The following is a 14,975-nucleotide window of genomic DNA, read 5'->3' as shown; positions in this document are numbered from 1 at the left end:
TTCCACTGGGGCCTCTGCCAGGGTGTGTGGGCTGCTACCCTCTCAGCCGGCTCAGGTCTCTTCCTTTGAAAGACATGAAACCTGACATGAGCCCCATCCCTGCCTTCCTGCCCAGAGGTTACCCCCACCCAGGCTCAGGTATACCCTATCCCCCCACATGCTCTTATACCTTTCCTGTGTGTGGGCATATACACTAGCGATATTTGCAACTGTCTTGCGTGCCTTGTAACTTTCTATAAATGCAACACAGGGTCCAGACCCTTCTCCCACAGCCTGCAGGACTGGATCGGTGCGAGTTTTTCCCCGGGTCTCCTGGGGTGTCCGTTGACATAATCCCTTCTTGGGTGCCACATCCATGTCTCTCTTCGTATGTGTGAGCCCTTCACGAGCGTATCTGCCATGCACGGCTGCATTTGACTAGAAGTTGCCAAATCCATCGCCAAAGAGGTTGCTGAAATGACTGCCCACCAGAGTTCCCATTGCTCCCTGTCCTCACCGGCACTTGGTGCTGTCAGAGGATTTACTGTCTGCTGATCTAATGGGGGTGAACGAGAATGTCATTTCCTTCTTGGTTGCCTCTCCTGGCTTAAAATAAATTAAACATAGCCACCATATAAGCCAGCGATGCCACTTCTGGGTGTATCCCCAAAGAAGGGAAAGCAGGGGGTTGAAGAGAGATTTGCACACCCAGATGTTCGTAGCAGCATGATTCCCAATAGCCAAAAGATAGAAACAGGGGCGCCTGGGTGGCTCAGTCGTTGAGCGTCTGCCTTCGGCTCGGGTCGTGATCCCAGGGTCCTGGGATCGAGCCCCGCATCGGGCTCCCTGCTCGGCGGGGAGCCTGCTTCTCCCTCTACCTCTGCCCCTCCCCCTGCCCGTGCGCTCTTGCTCTCTGACAAATAACTTTTTTTTAAAAAGATTTTATTTATTTATTTGACAGAGAGAGAGAGAGATAGCGAGAGCAGGAACACAAGCGGGGGAGTGGGAGAGGGAGAAGCAGGCTTCCCGCCGAGCAGGGAGCCCGATGCGGGGCTCGATCCCAGGACCCTGGGATCACGACCCGAGCCGAAGGCAGACGCTCAACGACTGAGCCACCCAGGCGCCCTGTGACAAATAACTTAATTAACCAAAAAAAATAAAAGGTAGAAGCAGCCCTAAGGGCCCATCGAGGGATGAATGGAAAAGCTAAATGTGGTCTATCCACGCAGCGGAATGTTCTTCAGTCTTCAAAAGGAGGGACATTCAGGCACCTGCTACAACACGGGTGAAGCTGGAAGACATTCCGCTGAGTGAGGGAAGCCAGACACGAAAGGACAGACGCTGTAGGAGTCCCACCTCTACGAGGTGCCCAGAGCAGTCAGATGCAGGAAGTGGGAGCCGGGGCGGGGGTGCTGGGGGGAGACGGAGGGGGCGTCCGTGTCTAATGGGGGCAGAGTTTCAGTTTGGGACGATGGGCAGGTTCTGGGGAAGGATGGAGGGGTTGGCTGCACAAAATAGGAATGTTCTTAATGCCACAGAGCTGTACGCTTACAAATTGTTAAGATGGTAAATTTGATGTTCTCTGTATTCAACCATATGTTTTTTTAAAGATTTTATTTTATTTATTTGACAGAGGGAGACACAGCGAGAGAGAGAACACAAGCAGGGGGAGTAGAAGAGGGAGAAGCAGGCTTCCTGCAGAGCAGGGAGCCCGATGCGGGGCTCGATCCCAGGACCCTGGGATCATGACCTGAGCTGAAGGCAGACGCTTAACGACTGAGCCACCCAGGCGCCCCAACCACATTTTTTTTAAGAGAGAGAGAGAGAGAAAGAGAGAGAGCGAGCAGTGGGCGGGGGGGGGGGGAGAGGAGGAACAGAGGGAAAGGGAATCTCAAGCAGGCTTCATGCCCAGCATGGAGCCCCAATGTGGGGCTCCATCTCAGGACCCTGAGATCAGGACCTGGGCAGAAATCAAGAGTTGGATGCTCAACCGACAGATTCACCCAGGCGCCCCCAACCACATTTTAAAAAATCCGTGTTGATTTTTGCCATTGACTAGTTTGGGGGTATTCTGTAAGTTCTCTGTACCTCACTTGCCTCTCTTGCTCCGGGGGCGGGGGCGTGGTGGTGTTTGTGAGCAGCTTAGCAAGCATCTGCACGTAGTAATGTGTCCTTCATACTTTGCCTTAGAGATGAGGGAACACGCATCACACTGGCAAGAGCTAACAGTTATTAATTAAGGGCTTACTGTCCAGGAAAGTGAGTTTAGAGAAGTTGAATGACCTTCAAGTTCCTGCAGTTACGAAGTAGTCAAGGTGGGGTTCGCCCTGGGGCTTTAGACTGCCCTCCCCACCTGTTGCTGCTACTTTGTTGTTTGTAACTGAAGCCTCAACAGCCTGACTTGAGATCCAAACATCATTTTTGAAAATACACTTTTAAATTGAGATGGAAGTCACATCCCATACCGTTCACCCTTTTAAAGGGTACAATTCGGTGGTTTTTAGTATATTCATAGGGTTGTGCAACCATCACCACTGTCTCATTCCAGACCATTGTCATCATCCGAAAAGAAACCCTGGACCCATTAGCAGTCACTCCTGATTCCCTCTTCCCCCCAGCCCCTGACACCCACTCACCTCCGCTCTGCCTCTGTGGATTGACCTGTTATGGCCATCTGGTATAAATGGAATTGCTCAATATGTGTCTTTTGTGTCCCGGTCCTTTCATTCAGCGTGTTTGCAAACATTCATTCATTTTGTAGCCCATCAGTAATGACTTAGCCACTCGTCATTCACAGCGTTTCCACCTTTTGGCTCTTATGAAGAATGCTACTGTGAACATTTCTGTATACATTTCTTGTGTACGGGAGCAGCCCATGACTCCATGAGTGGCACTGAAAGCCAATGATGGCTTTGTAGCCATAAAGCAAGTAAGTGTGAAGACCTGCTGTCAGACCACATTCTTGGAGCCCAGCGCAATTCGGTCAGAAGTCAATAAACGGGCACTCTGACCGGCCGGCTTTTGTTACCATTGCTTCCTTATGGCCATTCTAGTGGGTGTGAAGCTTTGAAAACACATTCTTAATTTTCAAAAGCCTGTCATCTTTAGTGCACTGCAATAGCATGTGCACTAGGATGAGGTGGGGGCCAGGTGTGGACACGGGAGGCCCGTGACATCGCCTTCGCTAGAGAGAACCCTGCCCTTGCCCAGCAAGCACTTCAGAAATGTTTTCCAATGTGAAACTCTTCATCTCTGCCATTTGGATGGGCTTTTTCCTCCCAGATGATTGTTGCTTATATTGGTACAACCCCAACAGGTTTGGGGAGCTGAGACTGTGACTCCTACAAGGGACTGAGCCAGACCCACCACAAACAGCAGATATCACCCCTGAGGGGACTTCAGACAGGGACATGGTCAGAGACCGTCATAGCGTATCAAAACCACAATGTCCAGGCATATGCTGTTTACTAGAGACACACCTAAAACATGACTGCGCAAGATTACACGTGAAAGAATGAGAAAAAAGATACACTTTGGCACCTGCTAACTGAGAGGGCTGGAATAATGTTAAAAGAGTTTCAAAACACATAAAGCAAAAATTGACAGAACTCCAAGGAGAAATGGACAAATCTAGCATCAGAGAGGGAGGTTTCTATGGGCTTCCCTTGAAGGTATTTAGGTAAAAAAAAAAAAAAAAAAAAACAGTTCTGTGCAGTTGCAGGAAACATGAACAAGCCCATGAGTGGCATCGAAAGCCATAAAGCAAGAAGCAAGTAAGTGTGAAGACCTGCTGTCAGACCACATTCTTGGAGCCCAGCGCCATTCGGTCAGAAGTCAATAAACGCACACACACGCAATTGCCATACGTTGCAAAGTTTTACGAATCATAGAATTTTAAAATACAACTACATTAATAAAAATAAGTACATAATGACACTGGTGGGTGATGGTACTTCAAGCGAATCTTATAGCATGAAAAGCTGACATAAATTCTTTCTATGAGCCTTTTAAGTACGCGACTCGAACTTTCCACACACGTACACTGGAGGCTCCAACAAACCAACCCCCAATGGTAAACACGACTGTGACCTCTATCACCACAGATTGGTTTTGCATGTTCTAGAAGTTCACATAAATGGAAGCATATGACCTGTGACATTCATACACATAGTAGCACGTACATTCCTTTCTACTACCAAGTGGTATTCCAAGGAAACTAAAGGGACCCCATGAAAAACGGCTTTTTTTCGCTCCTTTTCCTGTTTCTGTTCTTGCTAGGAGCTACACCCCCGCCTTACACATGCCTTCTAGAACAGATAGTCTATATCCTCCTTGTGAAGGTCAAGGATTTAATGATTTTTTGGAGTCTTCCAGTCAACAGATAACACCTAACAGGTGACCAGACAGGGTCGTCAAGAACATTTTCCAAGCCCACCGGCTCATCAAGACCTCTGGCTCCAGGGCACAGGTGACTTATGGAGGACATCTACATACTCATGTTTGTTCCTGGGTTACTGAGGGGACACGCACCAGACCATTGTCCTCCATATAAACCCCAGATGAACTCATTCCCTCAGTCTCCCGGACGCTGCCTGTATCGACACTCTCGTAGGTCTTTGATAAACTCTACTCTCACTTTCTCTTGGCTCTCAGTTGATTTCTATCCTGCATGAAGCAAAGGACGCACGTGGCTGGTCCTCTGGAACCCCCTCTGGGTCCTCAGACCCACCTGGCCTGCATCAGTGTGGATATTGGACAGGTCTGTGGATCTGTTCATTTTGTTGGTGGGCATTTGGGCTGTTTCCAGCTGCTACGGACAAGGTCTTTGTGTGGATGTACACAGTCATTCCTTTTTGGTGTAACCTAGAAGTGGAATCGCTTGCTAGGGTAGGTGAAGTTGAAGTTCATAAGAAACTGCCCAACAGCAGACAGCCTCTCCTCTCTGCTCCCTTGGGGTGTATTCAATTAACTTCTAGCTCCTTAAAAAAAAGGAAAGAAAGAGAAGAAAAGAAAAAAGCAGAAACTGCCCAACAATTATTCACAGTATCCATGGTGGCTGCCCCAGTTTACACTTCCCCCCTGGCTCCATGTCCTCACCGACACTTGGTACGACCAGTCCTTTTAGTGTAATCATTCTAGTGTGTGTGTGTGTGTGTGTGTGTGTGTGTCACGGTCTTCTGCTTTTCTCTTGCATTTCCCCTTGACTAATGAGGTTGAGCATCTCTTCCTCTATGTCTGCCCTAGTGGGGAGAGCCAGAGGCAGGGGCGGCAGAGAAGGAGAAGAGGGGTTGCAGGGAGGAGAGCCCAGCAGGGAGAAGCACCGGGGGCCCTCAGGGCGGGGCTCCTCACTCTTGATCAGCAGTAACTGGAGGTGAGGTGCTTTCTGGGTCTGTGGCCCTGAGCCATGGGAGAGCCACAGGCTCTGGGCGGGGCCTCTCCTGGTTTTTGTTCCAGACTTCCTGGCTTTGGTGGGAGGGGCCCTCGGTGCCCCGCCAGGGGTAGCAGGGTTTTAAGGCACACTCCCGCCGGGGGACAGCTAGGAGAGCAGGGAAATTGACGTTGCCAGAGTTGACCCCAGAAGAAAGAGAACAGCTGAGAAGAGAAGAAAATGGGGAGAGACACCAGACAGCCACCGCTGCAACAGCCTCAGGCCTGCCAGAAACAGGTAGTTCTAGTGTATTAAATAAAATAAAGAAAAACTTCCAAATGGGTTTTACGAAACCAGAAGAACCTTCTCCTCACAGGAGAACATTAGCAGCACACAGACTGTGGGCTCATTCCAAGAGTTCAGGCTGACCGAATGAATGAAACTGGTTTCCAGAGTTGACAAAGAGAACACCCCACTACAAAGAAAACTGCAGATCATTATCACTGATAAATATTGATCCACGTTTTGAAAATAAAAATATTAGTTAATATAATCCAAAAGCAGGTTAAGAAATGAATATACCTTGCAGGATGGTCACGAATGAGACCGGCCTGGTTTGGACTCCCATGGGGCTCCTGATCTAATAGAGGAGAGGGATTTAATAAACACACACGCACGCACACACACAAATATATAGTCAGAAAATGTGACATTGTGTCGTGGGTGGGAGCAGAGGCACTACTGCAGGCAGAAGAAATAGCACTTGGCCTGCTAGGCACTTTTCGTTTAACTGGCTGAATTCTGCCCACTTAGCTGTGTGGCCTTGAACAGGTCACCTGACCTCTCTGAACTTCCTCCTTTCACCCACAGAGTAGAAACAATATCTGTAGCTTCACTGTATTGAACTATGCCCACATGATTTATCATCTACAGAAGGACACTTTTAAGAATGAGAAAAAGGCACTATTGCAATCAAGCAATAGTGGAGTTCATTCCAAGAGCACAGAGATAATTCAATTAGGAATTATGTTACCATCATTAGTAATATTAATGTGTCAAAGGAGTAAAACATGACATCAGTAGATGTCAAAAAGGTATTTGAAGCAATTCCACTTCCGGGTGTCCACTTGAAGGAACTGCATGCAGGCAGCATGACTCACAGCAGCTGAAAGGTGGAAGCCACCCAAGTGCCCATCAACTGATGGATGGATAAACAAAATGTGATAGAGACATACAATGGAATGTTATTCAACCTTAAAAGGGCATAAAAAAAATTTTTTTTAAAGAAGATTTATTTTAGAGGCGCCTGGGTGGCTCAGTCAGTGAAGCGGCCAATTCTTGGTTTCGGCTCAGGTCATGATCTCAAGAGTCGTGGGATCGAGCCTCGCGTCGGGCTCGGCGCTCAGCACTGAGTCTGCTTGAGACTCTCTCTTTCCCTCTCCCTCTGCCCCTCCCCCCAACTCTCTCTCTCTCAAATAAATAAATCTTTAAAAAGATAGCTTTTATTTTGAAGTAATCTCTACACCCAATATGGGGCTCAAACTCATGACCCAGAGATCAAGAGTCATGTGCTCCATGGACTGAGCCCGCCAGGGGCCCCAAAAAAGGAATAAAATTCTGATACATGTTTCAACTGATGAATCTTGAGAACATTCTGAGTGAAAGAAGCCAAGATATAAAAGGATACATAGTGTATGATTCCATTCTGTGAGATGGCTGCAGTAGGCAAACTCAGAGAGACAGAAAGTAGGGTGGTGGGTGTCAGGGACTGGGGAGCGGGCTGGGGAGCAAATGTCTGATCGGGACAGATTTCAGTTTGGGAAGATGGAAACATTCAGGGGATGGATGGTGGGGATGGTCACACGGCAATATGAATGATCTGAACTTCAATGCCACTGAGCTGTACAGTTAAAAATGGTTGAAATAGTAAATCTTATATGCATATTTTACCACAATAACAAAGTAAAAGAAAAAGATATTTGATGAAATTCACTTCTCTTAATGACATAGGACTCAGAATAGATGATGTTCCAGGGCGCCTGGGTGGCTCAGTTGGTTAAGCGGCTGCCTTCAGCTCGGGTCGTGATCCCGGAGTCCTGGGATCGAGTCCCGCATCGGGCTCCCTGCTCAGCGGGGAGTCTGCTTCTCCCTCTGACCCTCCCCCCCTTCATGTGCTTTCTCTCTCTCTCATTCTCTCTGTCTCAAACAAATAATAAATAAAATCTTTAAAAAAAGAGAGAGAAATATATATCTCAAGCCAAAAGGCAGTGCTATGCCTAATGGTGAAACCCGGGAGCATTTTCATTAGCCAAGAACAAGATGATATCCTCATGACCACCCCTATTTGACATTGAAAAAGAGAAATACAAGGAATATATGTTGGAAAGGACAAAGCAAAGTTCTCATTATTTGCAAATAAGATGATTGTACAACGGAAAATTCCAAAAGAATCAACTGAAAAAGAATTCTAAGAAATAAGCAAATGCAGTCAGTTGGGTGGTTACAGAATTAACACCATGCCACAAAAGAGTGGGTTTCTACATAAAAACGAGTTAGAAAATGTAGCGGAGGACCCTGTTTTGTACCCATTTCCTGTAGCAACACCACCAACGAGAAAAACCAACCAATACGCAAGAGCTGCGGTCTTTCCACTATTAAGTGTCATTTAGTGAGATGCCAGTCAGTGTTCCTCTGCTGACTGCCCCTACCCACCGTGGAGAGGGTTCATCCCCCTGCCCTAGCTCTGACTTTGGTGGCAGGAGACACACGGTGGCCGTGAGCCCAGTGGGAGCCCCTTATCAGTCAGCGAAGGGTCCTGTGGTTCCATTTGCTAGAATCGTCTTGCCAGCCTGGATTCTAGTCTCTTCACTGGGCCGAACTCGAGACTGGGCCCCACTTTCTCTCCAGCTTGTCTGATTTTCTTCAGCACCGGGTTCACCCTTTTCCCCAGTCTTGGGAGTAGTCTCAACTCTATGGAAGCAGACACGTGTAATGATTGTATTTTTACCATCAATTGCCCCTCCCTTCAGTTATACCAAATCCCCCTTAAGATACTGGAGACCAAGTCCATGGCTTTTCAGGACTCCTGTAGTTATTCTCCTTCTGATTCCTAATCTCAATGGTGTTCATTTTCAAACATGACCCTTGTACCCAATTCCAAGCACTCTCCCCTGCACGAGGACTTCTGCCTTACCCCTCAGCCTTGCCTACCCCACAGTTCTTGCTGCTGGCGGCCCTTCAGTAGGAGATGCTTGTGGGTAGGAGCTAGCGAGACAAGCCACTTGAAGCCCATTATCTCCTGGTGGTGCCAAACGGTGGCTAGAAGCTCTACCACTTCTAGATGAGACAGGGTGACTTGAGCAGAGGACAAGCCCCCCCATTCATTCCCCTCAAATGTCACAGCAGCTGGTGCCCCTTGTTGCCAGGGCACTAGTGTGACAGCTGGTGGCACTGGGAGGGCCAGTTCTGCTCAATTACGCCCCTCAGCAAGCTCCAAGGAGACGTGGCTTCCCCCAGATGCAGCAGCTTTTGACCTCAGAATGTGAGCTACTCAGCCGAGAACTGAAACCATAGATAATCACCCAGCCTCTGGTCTCCCAGTACTCACATGCCTTTGGTATGCCAGGAAATTCTCGTCTAGGAAGAGGAAGTTGCAAATAACTTGATTGTTTATTTCAGGAACTTCCCCAAAATCCATTTATCCAAACATTAAATTAATCAACTAGCCCTCATCAGGGTAACAGCTCCCACCAGAGAACGCTAGCTGGCTCAGTGGGTCTTTCAAGGTTTCCTCCAAAGCTTGCGCCTTGAAGCACCCACCAAGCCTAACAGGCTTCACGCAATCCCCATCACATGTCCTCGTTGAATGTCCCGCCTTAAACCAGACCCGAGAAACCGAATTAAAAACACCCCACCCTTGACCTCACACTTCCAAGAAGCTTGATTTTGCTTGACTTCTAGGGGAGTGGGAGCCACCACGGGCCTAGGGGTCTTAGTTGTGAAAGCTGAAACCAACATCCTTTCCTAGCCCTGTGTTAAACCGCACCGACGGCACTCAAGACTTCCTGCCGCCGCGGGAAACAGTGGGACAGGTACCCTTTCTCATTCCGTTCTCACACCGGGTAAGAGCAAAGTAAAGTCACTTCTAGCGCCAGAACATACTCATTCCCGGAAGGCAGGACTGTGACCCAGCGCTTCGTGGAGCCTCATCTCAGCTCTTTCTGAGTCACGCCCCTCGGCTGTGGCCACCAATCCAACGTGATGATGTCATAACCTCGGACTCTCAAGGCTCGTGTGCTTCTGTTCATTTCCTCTGTCGAGGTGGTGCTCTTCCTCATTGTAGTGAGTCCAATAAACTCAGCTTTGCTTGATCAACAGGTTTTTCCGGTGGTCATTTTAGGGGGCCCATAGCCAACAGCTACAATTGGAAAGTGGGGCGGGGACCCCCTTTATAACCCCTGATGGGTCTCGTGGCTCTGGTGGCTGAGCACAAGGTAAAAAGAGACCATACATGTTCTTAAAGTAGGTTGTGTTCAGTTCCCAAGTTAATTAGCCAAAGGTGCAGAATAGTGTCCAAAGCCAGATGGCCACACTGGCGGGACCAGATGTGGCCCCCAACCCCCTACATGCCTCAGCTGGGCAGGGCCTCCAAGTGTGGGAAGTGTTCATGTCTTCTAATACTCGCTTCCTGGGCTCGCCACCTTGCATGACTGCCTCTATGAAAGGCAGGAACAGTTTATCTAACACGACCATGGATTGCATCTGTCACATGGCAGGGCCTCTGACCCTTTACAGGCTGTGGCTGTACCTGGAAATTCACCCCATATATGATTTTTTTTTAAAGATTTTATTTATCTATTTGACAGAGAGAGACACAGTGAGAGAGGGAACACAAGCAGGGGGAGTGGGTGAGGGAGAAGCAGGCTCCTCGCTGAGCAGGGAGCCCGATGTGGGGCTCAATCCCAGGACCCTGGGATCATGACCTGAGCCGAAGGCAGACGCTTAACGACTGAGCCACCCAGGCGCCCTCTATTTCTTTTTGAGACAGTTTTGGAGATTTCTCTTTTTCAAAGAAAGTCGTTCAGTTAATCTAGAATTCCAAAGGTATTGGCATAAACTTATATGTAGTATTTAGTATTTTTCATTTGAATTTCTTCCTCAACCCAAACTTTATTTAGAAGAGTGTCTTAAAAGTTCTAGTTGAAGGGGTGCCTGGTTGGCTCAGTGGGTACAGCATGTAACTCTTCATCTTGAGGTTGTGAGTTTGAGCCCCATGTTGGGTGTGGAGCCTACTTAAAGAAACAGTAAATAAAATATTTTTAAAAATTTCCAGTTGGAGATTCTGCAGGGAGGAAGGGCTGTCTTTTCCTGGTTCATCCGAATTTCTTTGCATTGTGCTCAGTAATCTGTCTGATTTACATTTCTTGGAATTGGTTAACATTTTCTCTGTGGCCCACAGCACGATATTTTTCTGAATGTTTTGTATAAGCTTGAAAAGTGTGTATCCTCTGTTTGTTGGGCACAGTTCTCTGTGTATCAGATCAATGTTGGTCTTTTGCATAAAACATTTAAACATTAAAAGATAAACTCATAACAAAGAAAATATGAGTGACCTTTCAAAATGATCTTGAACTGGGAAAAGCTTTTTTTTTTTTTTTAAAGATTTTATCTATTTATTTGACAGAGAGAGAGACAGTGAGAGAGGGAACACAAGCAGGGGGAGTGGGAGAGGGAGAAGCAGGCTTCCCACCCAGGCACCCCTGGGAAAAGCTTTTTAAAACCTGGTATTGCAAGCCAGAAGCCGTAAAGAAAAAGATTAGTAAATTTTTGCATGGAAACTACCACAAAGTTAAAGACACATCACAAAGCAGGGTAGAATATTCACAACACATGTGTGCCCAGATCAAGGTTATGATCAAGAATACGGAAAGAACTCTTCATACCAATAAGAAAAAGTTGTGGAAATCTGACCACAGATCTGACTAAATTGTGCACAGAAAGGAACTTTGGGGGGCCTGGGTGGCTCAGTTAATTAACTGACCGTCTGACTCTTGGTTTAGGCTCCGGTCGTGCTCTCAGGGTCATGAGATGGAGCCCTGCATTGGGCTCTGAGCTCAGCTTGGAATCTGCTTGAGAGTCTTCCTCTGCCCTCCCCCTCGCCGCTCCCCGCCCCCACCCCCGTTGCTGCTCGAGCGCGCGCACGCGCACACTCTCTCTCTCTCAAATAAATAAATAAATAAATAAATAAATCTTTTTTTTTTCGAAAGGAACTTCAAAAGCCAGTGAAGACAATAAAGGAATGTCTAACCTCACTCATACTGAAACGCAAATAAAAAGCAAACTATGCTTTTTCACTGATTAGATTTGCAAAGGTGAAACTTTTGCCCAAACCCAGTGTTTTGGAGGCAACTTTAGCAAAATGACCTAGTAATCCGGCTTCTAGAAGTCTCAGCTAAAGATACCCTTGCCTAAGTCTGCGAAACTACACATGTAGGGATTCCGGACTGTTTATGATGGTAACGGCACAGACAGAAAAACTGGAAACAATCGGACTGACCCTCCCCAGAGTACCAGTTGGATCTCTATATAGTGTATTCATACAGTGTCTACTAGGCAGTTCTGCAGAACGAAAATGAGGTTCATCTGTGTGGAGCCCGGAAGGTGCAGGACGGTGAGTGTAGTTTGAGTCATGGGAGGTGACTGTGCTGGTTCGTGGGGCCCCCCTTGCTGGGGGAGAGTCCGGGCTGGGAAAGTGAGAAAGTCTTCTTCTTCTTCTGTACTGTTTGGATGTCTTTGTAATGAGCAGGTATTTTTAAAGGAAAAGTTTGTTGTTGTTGTTGTTGTTTTTAAATGGACTCTAAAAATGTTCTGGCTAGGGGAAAAAAAAAAAAGGGCCACATGGTGGCCGGGAATGGGACTCCCTCTGATCCCAGGTTGGCTTGACTCCCAGCCTGCTCACTGGTTGCCGTAGCAACAAGCTGAAAGTGGGGGAGTCGGCTATCTCGGGTAGCCATGAAGGCAGTGACTCAGCAGAAAACCCAACCCAAGAGGGAGGTCTCCATTCACTGTTTTTGCCTGCTGACTTTCATTCTCTTCTAGAAAAACAACAGCGGGGGGGATACTTCTGGTGTCACATTTGCAGTCTGGTGAGGTAATACAAAATGAAGGGGGTAAGAGAAGTCGACCCTCTCTTCTAGTTGCTCCAGAGGCGAGCGTTGCTTCTCTGCTGTCCTGTGCTTAGGATACCACGGGTCCCCGTCCCTCTGCCCGCCTGGCCTTTGACTCTACTTGATAGGCAGCCCTGACTTCTGGCGCTTCATTCTAGATCCTCCTGCTGACAATGTAACGCTTCTTCAAGGTTGCTACAGCGACTGGTGGCTGGTAGGCCAGAAGCTTGGCTCTCGGAGATCTTTAGAAAAAAGCGAAACCAAACCAAAGCAACCCACCCGCCACTAGTGGTTCGTAAACCAACCGAGAGTAAGGCGAAGGGATGCAGGTTGGATTTGACTGCATTCATTGTCTGCACACAGACCTGTCGTGAATGAGGGTAAACCAGTGGCAGAGTTTAACATCTTATTTATTTATTTTTGTTGTGATGCGACCCTGCTGTGCTCACATTGACAGAACTGAGGACTGAGAAGCTGGACTGTGCTGAGCTCCCTGAAGGGTAGGGGAGGAGGCCAGAGGGTAAGGCAGGGGTGGGGTGCCCACAGCAGGATGGCAGAGATGCTGGTGGCCCAGGCCCAGGTGGGGGAGGTGGAGATGGTACAAGGCCAATGGGAGAAGACGAGATGTGTTGGTTCTTTGGTGTTGGCCCTGAGCGGGAGCCTGGGAGGAGTGAAGAATAACTTTTGGATACTTCTGACTCTGGCCATGATAGAGCATACAGAAAACAGCTATAAAAGTTGGACAAAATGTACATTTTGGAGAACAAACAGCAGAGGCATGACTTGAGATAAGGATGGAAGCAATACTTAAGATAGTGGCTGAGAATCTTCCAAATCCCCAGATTCAAGGAGGTCACCAAATTACAAACATTAAACAACATAGATACAAAGAAAATCACAACCCTGTACATCACAGGTAAACTGTTGAAAATCCCAGACAGAGAAGGACTATTCAAAGTAGCCAGTAAAGGCACTGTGAAGACAGACCGCTGACTATCCAACAGAAAGACCAAAAGGTGATGGGACAGTGCCTGTAGGGGTTGAAAGACAAAGATGGCCAACATGGAGTTCTATACCCAAAAGAGTAACCTTTAAAAATGAAGGCAAAAAGAAGAAGAAGGAGGAGGAGGAAGAGGAGGAGAGGGAGGAGAAGGAGGAGGAGGAGGGAGGAGAAGAAGAAGAAGGAGGAGGAGGGAGGAGGAGGAGGGAGGAGGAGGAGAAGGCAGCGGCAAAATAAATACGTTTCTGGCAAAGGTTGGGGCAACTCGATGCTAGCCTATCCGTACTGTAAGAAATATAGCAGGTAGTTCTTTAAGCTGAGGGAAATGATCCTGCACATGAAAAGATGCTCAACATCATCAGTCATTAGGGGTGTGGAAATCAAAAGCGCAGTAGGATAGTACTTCACACCTACTAGAAAGGCTGTCATCAACTGCATGGATAGTACCAAGTGTGGACGAGAACATGGAGAAATTGGAACTTTTATCCATTGCTGGTGGGGATGAATTATATCTTAATAAAGCTGTTCAACACCCTAGCATATTCGCCCCAGCCCTCTTAATAAACACATGAAGGAGATGCACATTTCCCCCATAGCATATTTGTTATGTACAGTGTTACTTGAAATAGACCGATGTCTATGTTGTTGGACCCCGAGAGGGTCTTTGGTAGTGTTTATAGGAGTAGTCAAGATCAGAATATTCATTAATGTCTTCTATAGTGATGGCACCCTCTCCTTTACTTGACCCAATTTTCTGCCAAGAAATGAAGTAACTTGTGAAAGAAAGGGAGGGAGGAAGCAAGGGAGGGATCCAAGCTGCAAGAAGGCATGGAGAGCACTAGAAAGGGAATATATGTGAGGAAACGTAAGTAAAAATGGACTGTTTAAAATAACAGCAGTAATGTCTTTGGGGATTTAAAATATATGAAAAGAACAGTGTCAAAAGCAAGGGGGGGGGTAAATGCAGGGATGCATGAGGGTAACCCTAGAGTCATAACACTAGTGATATGGAAAGAAGATGAAAAAATGAGAAAGGAGGGGCGCCTGGGTGAAGCGTCTGCCTTCGGCTCAGGTCATGATCCCAGGGTTCTGGGATCGAGCCCCGTGTCAGGCTCTCTGCTCAGCAGGGAGCCTGCTTCTCCCTCTCCCTCTGCTGCCACTCCCCCTGCTTGTTGTCTCTCTCTGTGTGTCAAATAAATAAATAAAAAGAAAGAAAAAGGAGAAAGGAGGGAACAAGGAGCAGATGGGTCAACTGCCCCAAAACGTGCGCGCACGTGCGCATGCACTTGTGTGTGGGGCGTGGGGGTTACTGGTTAAAGGGCACAGAGCTCCGGCTGGGAGGACGGAAAGGCTTTGGGGTACAGAGAGTGGTGATGGTTACACCGCACTGTGAATATTTAATGCCACTGAATTGTATACAAATAGTTCCAATGATAGGTATTGTCACGTATATTTTGCCACA

Source organism: Zalophus californianus, chromosome X (assembly GCF_009762305.2).
Source record: "Zalophus californianus isolate mZalCal1 chromosome X, mZalCal1.pri.v2, whole genome shotgun sequence".
Taxonomy (NCBI): domain Eukaryota; kingdom Metazoa; phylum Chordata; class Mammalia; order Carnivora; family Otariidae; genus Zalophus; species Zalophus californianus.
The sequence above is the reverse complement of the archived record's forward strand: the minus strand, read 5'-3'. Positions refer to the sequence as shown.